General features: G+C 42.6%; 1 long non-coding RNA gene across 1 annotated transcript; it reads left to right on the top strand.

Annotated features, from left to right (window-relative positions):
- The first annotated feature begins 1099 nt into the window (after positions 1–1099).
- On the top strand, positions 1100–9464 carry Gm39096. Its single transcript, XR_869981.1, has 3 exons — positions 1100–1201; positions 1902–2053; positions 8940–9464. It is a non-coding gene; the product is annotated as a predicted gene, 39096 (long non-coding RNA).
- The last annotated feature ends 591 nt before the right edge of the window (positions 9465–10055 follow it).

Genomic DNA, 10055 nt, shown 5'->3' with positions numbered 1-10055 from the left:
CTGTTATCATTGTTTATAAATCTCAGCCATTATAATAGATGCATAGTGATGTATAGAGGTGTTGGATTGGCTTGCCATAGACTTAGTGTGTTTCATATTGTTTCCAGAGGGGCTGAAGCCTGTACGTTTCAGGGCATGGTCCCATTCTCTAAGTTGTCATCATTATGGCCATAAAGCTGTTGCTTTCCATATTTTCTTCATAAGAACTCTGCCATGTTATCTTTTAGCTCCATTTTGATGTATATTCTAATATTTCTTCTTCTTCTTCTTCTTCTTCTTCTTCTTCTTCTTCTTCTTCTTCTTCTTCTTCTTCTTCTTCTTCTTCTTCTTCTTCTTCTTCTCCTCTCCTTCCCCTTCCCCTTCCCCGTCTCACCCTCCCCTTCCCCCTCTTCCCCTCCCCTCCCCCCTCCTCCTCCTTCTTTTTAAAGCATTAGCTTTTTGCTGTGGAGTAACTCAATGGTACAGTATTTGTCTGAGAAGTATGAGGTCCTGGATGCCACCTCTAACACGGAAATAGTAACAAACAAGCAAACAAAAAAAAAAAAACCTGGCTGTATCCGCAGGCTTTTCCATTGGCATCCCAGTTTCTGTAATAACAGTTCTGAGCCTTATTATTTTTGAATAAATGCCTAAGCCATAAGCTTGGGCTTGTTCCAGCTAGCTCGGAACTCAATTATCCCAGTTAAACTGTTCTGAGTGCCACATGGCTGGTTACCTCTCCTCAGTTTCATGCATTTGGGTCTCAGAGTTCAAGGCAAATATCTTCCCGTGACTGACTCTATCCCAGAGTTCCTCTCCCCCTATCAGGAACTCCCACCTCCTATTTCCTGCCTCAGCTTATAGGTCATCATCTTTTATTGGCAGGTGATGCTTCCATACAGTGCACAAGAGACTCTCTCTACAGCTGGCTTTTTGTTTCCATGGCTTTTTGTGGTTTTCCTGGGTTGGATCATTTTGATTTCTGCTTGAGTTGCTCTTGCATTGTGCTTCCTTTCAAGTTAGAGTTACTAAACAAGACAAGAGCTTTGGTTGTACCAGGGAGTTTCAGGAGGGATAGGATTGTACAGTATGGTAAAACCAAGAGCCAACTATCTTGTGTGTGTTGATGTTGTTTTAGATGGAATCTCATTATACAGTCCAGGCTGGTGTGGAACTCACAAGAAATCTGCCAGCCTCTTCCTCCAGAGTGCTGGAATTAAAGGTATGTACCATAACACCAGGTTTTGGTGTTTTTGTTTTGTTTTGTTTTGTTTTTGAGACAGGATCTTACAACTTATGAACTAGGCTTACTTTGAAATAGGGATCTTACTGGCTCCGCCTCTTCAATGTTATGATTATAAGGGGGTATCACCATGTCCTGCTAGCCAGTTATCTTTTAGGAGGATCTAAATAACAAGACAACCATATGTGTTTACACATGTAGTGACTAAGTATTTATAAGTTTCCATCTTTCACATAGTATCCCCTGCTATAAACCTGAAGGACATTGTTTAACGTACCATGTACAGGGTGTATCCGAGTGATCATTTAACATAACATGTACAGTGTGTATCCAAATGATCATATTTAGAATAGCATGAACAGTGTGTATCTGATTGGTCATTTAACATGCAGTGTACAGTGTGTGTCCCAGGGTTTCTGTTTTACGTTCATTTTGTTTCTATTGACTTTTGTTGTAGCTTGAGTCTAAATCTGAAAATCAGATTTAGTCAATAAAAAGGTATTTCCATTTCCCAGGCAGCTTCACCAAGTCAATAAAAGGTATTTCCATTTCCCAGGCAGCTTCCTCTCTTGTTAGCTTTGCAGGTTACTGTGGTACATTTTTCAAATAAAGAATAATTATGATTAAATCTAAACTTTATTTGTATTTCCTCTAACCTAATATCTTTTCTGTATTCTAGAAGTCCCCCCCATGACTGCCTGGGTCTGGAGGCTCCACCTGGCTGAGACAGACAGACAGACAGACAGACAGACAGACAGACAGATCATCAAGGACGACTCAGATCTGAGAAAGTTTGAAGAATGCTAATTCTTCAGGATGCCCTGAAATATGGTACATATTTTCTTTTTCTCTCTGACATTGTTCTCATGGTTATACTAGAGCTGTGGAACTTGTGGGGGTTAGGTGTCATTGTCACGCCATCATGTCTAGGTCAAGTGCCACCGCTGTGAACTGTCACTGTTGGAGTAACCTCAGCTACTTGCCTGAGCTTGTGCTTGCAGGCTTGTTCATTTGTGGTTATCATTTGCTTTGCTTCCATCCATGCTGTGTCTAGGGAGGAACTTACTCTGTGCCGCCGCCATTGGGAGGAAGAGTAAGGCTGTGTGCCTGCCCGTGCCATTGCTACACAAATCACCCAGGAACCCTTATGTATTGAAAACTTGTCTTTTAGCCTCCTGTATGTTTCTGGACATTTGTTTACATCAGGATGGTTTCATAGGTACTACCCCACACTTCAAGCTAAAATTCCATATGTCTTATTATTTTGTCGCTAGCTTCATTGTGTGAGGTATCCTCCCCAAGTATTGAATTTGGCACTGACAGGTGTTTTCTGGTTTTATAAGGACACTTTTTGATTGTGTTGCTTCCAGATGCAAAGATGGTGGCTGGCTTCTTTTGTCTTGTCTTGTCTTGTCTTGTCTTGTCTTGTCTTGTCTTGTCTTGTCTTGTCTTGTCTTGTCTTGCCTTGCCTTGCCTTGCCTTGCCTTGCCTTGCCTTGCCTTTTCTCTTTTCTGTTCTTCCTTCCTTCCTTCCTTCCTTCCTTCCTTCCTTCCTTCCTTCCTTCCTTCCTTCCTTCCTTCCTTTATTCCTTTCATCCCTCCTCCTCCTCCTCCTCCTCCTCCTCCTCCTCCTCCTCCTCCTCCTCCTCCTTCTCCTTGTCTTCTTCTTTTTAAATTCTCTGTGCCTCACATGCCAAGTTCTCTGACTTTCTCTTTATCACTCATCTTTCTGGATTTAATTTTGATGAGTCTTATTGCTGCTTTCTTTATCTATCTCCTTGGGTTTTGTTGAGTTTTTTGAATTATTGATTGGTGATTTTTGCTGTTACTACATTTTTGTTGACACTTCTTCAAGTGCCCTTCTGTCTGTGTCTTCTCCCTTGGGAGTTTTATTATTTAAGATATTTATGTGAGATTGTCCCTCAGGGCACTAATCTGTTGCTTCCCTATATATGTACTTCCTTTCATAGCATATTTTATTTGGATATTTCCCACTGTTTCACCTTCAAATTTACCGATTTTTCGATCTCCTTGTCTAGTTTGTCACGAGTCCTATCTAGCAGTTTTTAATCTGGAGATGGGATGTCATTTCCTATGTTCAAAAGTTCTAAAAACTTGGGGAGTGAGATAACTCAGTGAATATAGTGCTTGTCAGCAAGGCTGATGAGCCAGGTTTCATCCCTGGGGCCCACCTGATATTCTCTGACTTCCATACATGTGCCATGGAGATGTCACACACATACATGTACTATGTACCTCTTCATATGCCCAAAAATAAACCACTAAAATTTTTTTTTTAAATTCTAATTACATACTTAACATCCTCTATACTAAATTTAGCATATGAGTCAGCTGTGGGTAAGTTTCCATTGGTTGATTATTCTTTTGATTCTGGAGTCTTTCTTCTTTGTCTCTTTGCATGCTTTGGTGATCTTTGGTTGGTTGCCACACTTTGCGATTTGCCCGTGGTAGGTGCTGTTTCTGTGTTACTATAAACATTCTTAAGCTTTGTTCTAGGCTGTAGTTAAGTTACTTGGAAACAGTGTCATTCTTTGAGCTTTCTGTGTGTGATTAGTTAGGCTGGGCCAGAGCTCAGCCCTTTCTAGGGCTAATTATTCCCCGTCACTGAAGCAAGACCATCCTGAGTACTCTACACAATGCCTCATGAATGTGGAGTTCTGGGGCTGGCTGCTGGGAACTAGTGTGGTTCTGTGTGTGCACCTGGCATCCTTTGCCTGAAGCCTTTTGTGAGCTCTTTGCCTGGTATTGTTAATATCCTTACACCCTGTTCACTCCTTGAAGAGACTCTTTATAGACTCCCAGACTCTTCTCTCTATGCCCCACATGCCTCTCTGGTGTTCTCTTCTGTGAACTCTAGTTGGCTTGCTTTTTACAGATTCTCAGCTTTGGCCTTAACTTAGGGAATCTGTGAAATCCTGTCTTAGTTTCCCTCTCTTTGTGCCACACCCAGCAAATTCCTTCCAGGGATCTGAAGGACTCACTTAGTTTGCTTCCTGTCTCACAGGGATCAGTGTTCTCCATTGCCTGATACCTAACGCCAAGATCGTTATTGTTTTACATAATTTGCCTACTTTACACAAGAGGGCAAATCTGGGAAGTTTTAAGCCAATGTACATGGTCAGACCCTGACTCTAGGAATTAGTAGTCATTAGCAACTCACGTGTCGGAACTTAAAAACAAAAAGCACGCCCATGCAAAATGACTCAAACTTGTAATCCCAGCACTGTGAAGGCTGAGGCAGAAGGATCGTTTTCAATTCAAGAACAACGTGATCTACAAAGTGAATTCCAGATATGATTCTGTCTCACAAAAAACAAAACAAAACAAAACAAAACAACAAACCAACCAACGGAGGTGCTTTACCAGTAGCTCAATGGCTAAAGTGCTGGCTGGCTGTGTGAGTATGAAGACACGACTCAAATCCCCAGCCTAGTTAGAAAACACTGGCTATATCAGTGTGCATGGGCGTGAATGCCTGTAATCCCAGGAGAGGACAGTAGAGACAGGTGCTCCTAGGAGCCAAGCTAGCAAATTGGTGAGCTCCAGATTTAGTGGGAGAGGTTGTCTAAAAGTAACTAATTAGTTAATTAATTAAGTAGGTAAGTAAATCCATATATAAAAAAATAGTGTGTGCAGAAGGCTGGCAGGCTGCAGGCAGAGCTGGCCCATCGCTGAAGAGCTCTTGCAGAGGACTTGGATGCAGTTCTTGCCTCCCACATGGCAGCTCCCAGTGATAGACAACTCCAATTTTAGAAGCTCTCTCACCCTCTTCTGGTCTCTTTTGGGCAGTACATTCACATGGTATGCTTACATACGCACATAGACAAAATCCTGCATACCCATAAAATAAGTGAATAAATAAAAAAATTTAAAGAAAAAAAAACCCCAGATCGATAGAGGAAGACATATGATACTCACCTCCGGTACCCACACAGGCACACTACATATGTGGGTGTGAATGCCCACATGTGCACACACCCATATACACTACATGTCGTTGCCTAAAACAAGAGCAACAATGAACTAGCATTTGTGACTGTACTGACTACCCTTCTTACTGAGACCTTGAGTGAGACGTTAACAATCACTACACATTTCCATGCATGCTCGATCATTTCCATGCTTTGTATAATTTCATTTCTGTAGCTAATCACTGTTGACAATATTCTTAACAGCATATTGGAGGAAAGGAAATTGAGATTTAGACTAAGGACACAAAGCTAGTCTTTAGTCACCTCAGGCCAGTTTTCTAGCCTCTCTGAAGTATTATTTCACAGTCCCAAAGCTTGCTGATCGGCTGAGCACTGGCTCTTTGATATTTGAACAAAGCCAGCGGCCGCTTTCAGACTCATTTTTGCTCATCATGATTTACTGGGTTTTACTGGCTGTGGCCTTGTGCAATGTTGCTCACATTTAGACACAGCATCTCCTTTCTTGGTTATGATACTCTTGTTGCTCTTTCGGTCCTTTTAAAGAAAAAAAATAGGAAAAAGAAATCAAATATTAAATCCAAAAGAACCCTCACAAAGTGAGCGAGATGGGGAGCATGTCTGAACACTCATGGTGGAGCAGGAAAGACACTCAGGGCTTTGTTACAGGACCTGCAGGTGAGACCAGGGCTCAGCGGAGTCCCTTCAGGACTCTACCTCAGATGACCAGTGTCTATGTCCTTGTCCTGAGTAAATGTCTGAAGCATTTCATCTGACATCACTGGTGACCATGGGCCCTGAGAACAGGGGCACATTGCCCCTCTATCTCCCACGTCCCAGGCATCAGATGCTTGTGAAAGCATCATCCTGTTTGTAAAAAGACCACTTGTATGCCTCCTGCATCAAAATGCACAGCTAACAAAAAATGGAAATCTCTCGGAGAGAGGGTGAAGCAGGGGTTACAGTCTCAGGGTCGACTCAAAAGCTGTAGCGATATCACATCTGTTCCTCTCCCTGTTCCTCTGGGACAGCCTTAAATGAAGCTGCTCTTGACCTTCATCTTCCTCATAGAGGGCAAAGCCGAGCACTTAGGTATTTTATGTGTTCTTCCTATAAACGTTCCCTGCTGGTTTTGTATGAGTGGCCAAAGATAAGTTGGTGAGAGGTGACTCCTCCTTCCCTGAACTCACTGGGTGAGTTCTTCACCATGAGTTCTTGGTAGACGTATGACACGCTAGAGATAGTGGCAGAGGGACTTTTGTCTTTGACTCTGCATGAACACCAAGCTCATACACACATATACATAGCTGTTGCTGACTTTGTTTCTGAATTCGTAGCAATATTTTATCACACTTTAAATAATTAATTTTTACTACACAATCATATTTTGTTTATATATAGCTCATATGAAAATTCATACATCATTATCATTTTATCTCCTCTCTCCCTCCCCTAGTTCTCTTTTCCTTCCCAAGTCTCCCTTCTACCTTCATGTCTTTTTTTCTTGTGTGTATGTACTCTACTGTATATAATCACTACAGTGTATAATTAAGGTTGTTATATAAGCATGGCTGGGGGTCACTGTAAGATTGATGACTTACCTACGCCACTAACAAGACAGAGTGACGGGGTCATTTTTCTTGGGTGGAGCCAATGTACCAGTGGGGACATCACCATGGAATATGATCCCCAACTTTGCAATCTTTAACTGCTTGCTGCTCTTCAGGGAGGGTTGAGATCCTATGAGCCACACCACACAATGAAATACTGACGACCTCCTATTTAGGAGAAACATTTTAGATTTATTCAAGAGATAACATTACAAGAGGAATTGTGAAGTTTTCCTCACATTGAATATCAGTCCCTTCTTCAGACTGACAACCATTGGACGAAGAACACATCTTTTCTTTTTGCCTTAAGTTTCATGATCCTGTGGCCTCTGAGTGAGGCTTGTTGTAAATTCTAGACTTTCCATTTTCTCCGTGTCGAGAGATCTGGCTCATGGACAAGGATGCATTTTGATGGTAGATTATTTCAATGGTTTTCACGCTGAAGAGTTTCCCCAAGTTCATCAGCAGTTTGTTAAGCTTCCCATGCCTGAACCCCCTTGGATGCTTCCCCGTCTATTCTGTGTTGTCATAACCACTTGCCTCTCCTGGGGCGCCATTTCATCCAGTCTGTTCTGGCCTCTTGGGTGATCTCAGATCCAAAGCGATTACACTCATTTCTCAGCTCATAATGAAACTCAAGCTCCCTTGTGGGGGAGATCTTCATTAGTTACAGTTCATGAAGAATGTCACCTGATGTAATTAACTCATACAGATCTGTGACTGACCGAAAGCACCGTTCAAGGCCAATGTCTTCTTGTGGCATTTATAATTCCCTTCTCTGGGTTTTCATAGGCACTGCAACAGCTGCCTAGCCTAGAGAGGGCAGAGGAAGGAGAAAAAAAGCTGTAGACTGTTGGTATTGGCTGATTTTCTTATAGGATAATCTGCGTGGGTAGGCTTATGACTTCCTTATTTGGGACATCTCAATGATTACTCCTGGTTATACAGACTGATATTGAAATACAGCTGTGGACTGCATTAACAATTACAATCATATCTGTTTAATAGTTTCGTGTACCCTTTCCAATTCTATGAAAATGATGAACCAGGTAGACTTGAATAATAAAGCCTGATTTCTAAATTGAGTTTAATTCAGAATGGGGGATGAGAAGTTGTAGTGGTAGGCAATGGGGCATGGGAAGGGCTTGCTGCACATCTGGTCCAGAGAGGTGAAAGTACTTAGGCATCATAAATCCTCGTTAATAAGACATTAGGAAGTTGAGCTTCTGTCTAAAGCTTAGAGCTGGGATACTAATCCTGAAGGGAGATGGGAACTACTGAAATACAGACTCAAAAATTTGCAAAACTTGGGCTAAGGAGAAAATAAAGCATTGTCGGAATGGAGATGGTACAGAAGGAATGGGTTCAAAGATGCTGAGAGCCCAGCCTTAGCAACAGAGCCTACAGAACCTGATCAGCCCAATACCTGCCCTGAGGCAAAGACTCTTGCCCCACATCTGGCCAGAAAGCACAGGTATTTCCTGTTACAGCTCAGGTATGCCTGACAAGATGCTAGCCTACCTAGAACTCAGCCTCCTTGACAGTCAACAAGCACGGATTGAGAGCACACAGTGATCGAACATTATCAGACCATCACAGACAAGATTCTCAGAGAACTCTGGGAAACTGGGGTCAGAGGAGATGACCTCTGTCTGCAGACTGTCAGGGAAGGTTTTTCCACAAGGAAAATCCTCCTGGGCCTGAGAGAGTAAGGAAAAGAAACGATGCACCAGACAAAAGTATGGGAGGAGGCCAGAGAGCAAGGGATAGAAGTAAGCATGTCTGGGTATGATTCACTTCCTAAGGTGAAAATGTACAACACCCATACTGAATGTTCTGGAAGTTTGTGACTTTTTCTTTTGTATGTGAAACCTGGAGGTTGAGTAAATTTGAGCAAAACATTTTATCAGTACAGAAAACTCAAGTTGGAGACATCATAACCAGCATCCAAGATCAACAAGCTTTTAGGTTGGCTTGGGCTGTTGCCTGCGTTCATGTTCATTCTCACAGAAGCACTGTGAGGAATAAATCAGGTTAAGGGGAGGTAATGGTGGTGCTGGACAGAATCGTCATCCAGGCGATAGATATGAGGATCAAAACCACTTTGTAATAATTAACCTGACGATGTAATTACTCATTAGTGTTTTTTTCTTCCTAGTTGGACTGAAGAGATGGCCCAGTCATCAAGCTTGAAGATCTTAGGAGGACCAACACCTTGAACTTGGACTATTAGCCTTGCAAAGTGTGTGACAATAACTATCGTTGCTTAAGCTATCTAGCTGTAACATTCTATTCCAGACACCCAAGTAAATGAACCTACCTTCTCCCTTTATCTACACTGTGGCAGTGAGCTCTAAGTGGGTATGCACCTCAAGCTCCATCAAAGACATGGGCAACATCCTAGAAGAAGAGGCAGAAAGAGTATAAGTGCCAAAAGGTGAGGAGGAGAGTGGGGACACGCTGTCCTCCTGATGGGGCCTGGCTGCTTCACTCATGAGCTCATAGCAACTGTGGGTGTCCTCACAAGTCCTGTACAAGATCAAGCTAGTTACCATTCCAGCAGAGATAGAAGAAGGCCTCCCAGGTTCCTGTCACTAGCTGAGGAAATATGAGGAGTTGGTGGCTGCTGGGGAGGAAGTCATAGGGGAGGGTGGCAGTCACTGTGCATATAGGCAACACTAATTAAACCATAAAACAAGGCAAGATGGTAGGAGGGAGGGGTGTTGGAGGACTCCAAGAAGAGGAGGGGAGAGATGGGGGTAAATATTATCACGATAATTTGTGTATATGTAAGAAGTTGTCAAAGGAAAAATATTCTTCTTGAAATTATGTATTGTATGTGTAAGAGTGTTTTGCCTATATGTGTATTTATGTGCCACATGTTTGCTTGGTTCCCGTGGAGGCTAGAAGACGACACTAGGTCACCTGGGGCAGGAGTTACAAGAACCTGTGATCCATTATGTGGAATTTTGAGAGCCAAACTGGGTTCTCTGCCAGGACATTGTCTTACTTAGGACTTGTATTGCTATGAAGAGACATGCCAAAGCAATGTTTATAAAGAAAACATTTAATTGGGGCTGGCTTACAGTTTTAGAGGTTTAGTCTGTTGTCAGCATGCTAGGAAGCATGGCAGCATGCAGGCAGACATAATGCTAGAGAAGGAGCTGAGAGATCTGCATCAGGATCTCCAGGCATCAGGAAGAGACTATAAGCCACCAAGCCTGGCTTGAACTTCTGAAACCTCAAAGCCTGCCCCCAGTGACACTTCTTCCAA

Source organism: Mus musculus, chromosome 7, assembly GCF_000001635.26.
Source record: "Mus musculus strain C57BL/6J chromosome 7, GRCm38.p6 C57BL/6J".
NCBI lineage: Eukaryota > Metazoa > Chordata > Mammalia > Rodentia > Muridae > Mus > Mus musculus.
The sequence above is the reverse complement of the archived record's forward strand: the minus strand, read 5'-3'. Positions and strand labels throughout refer to the sequence as shown.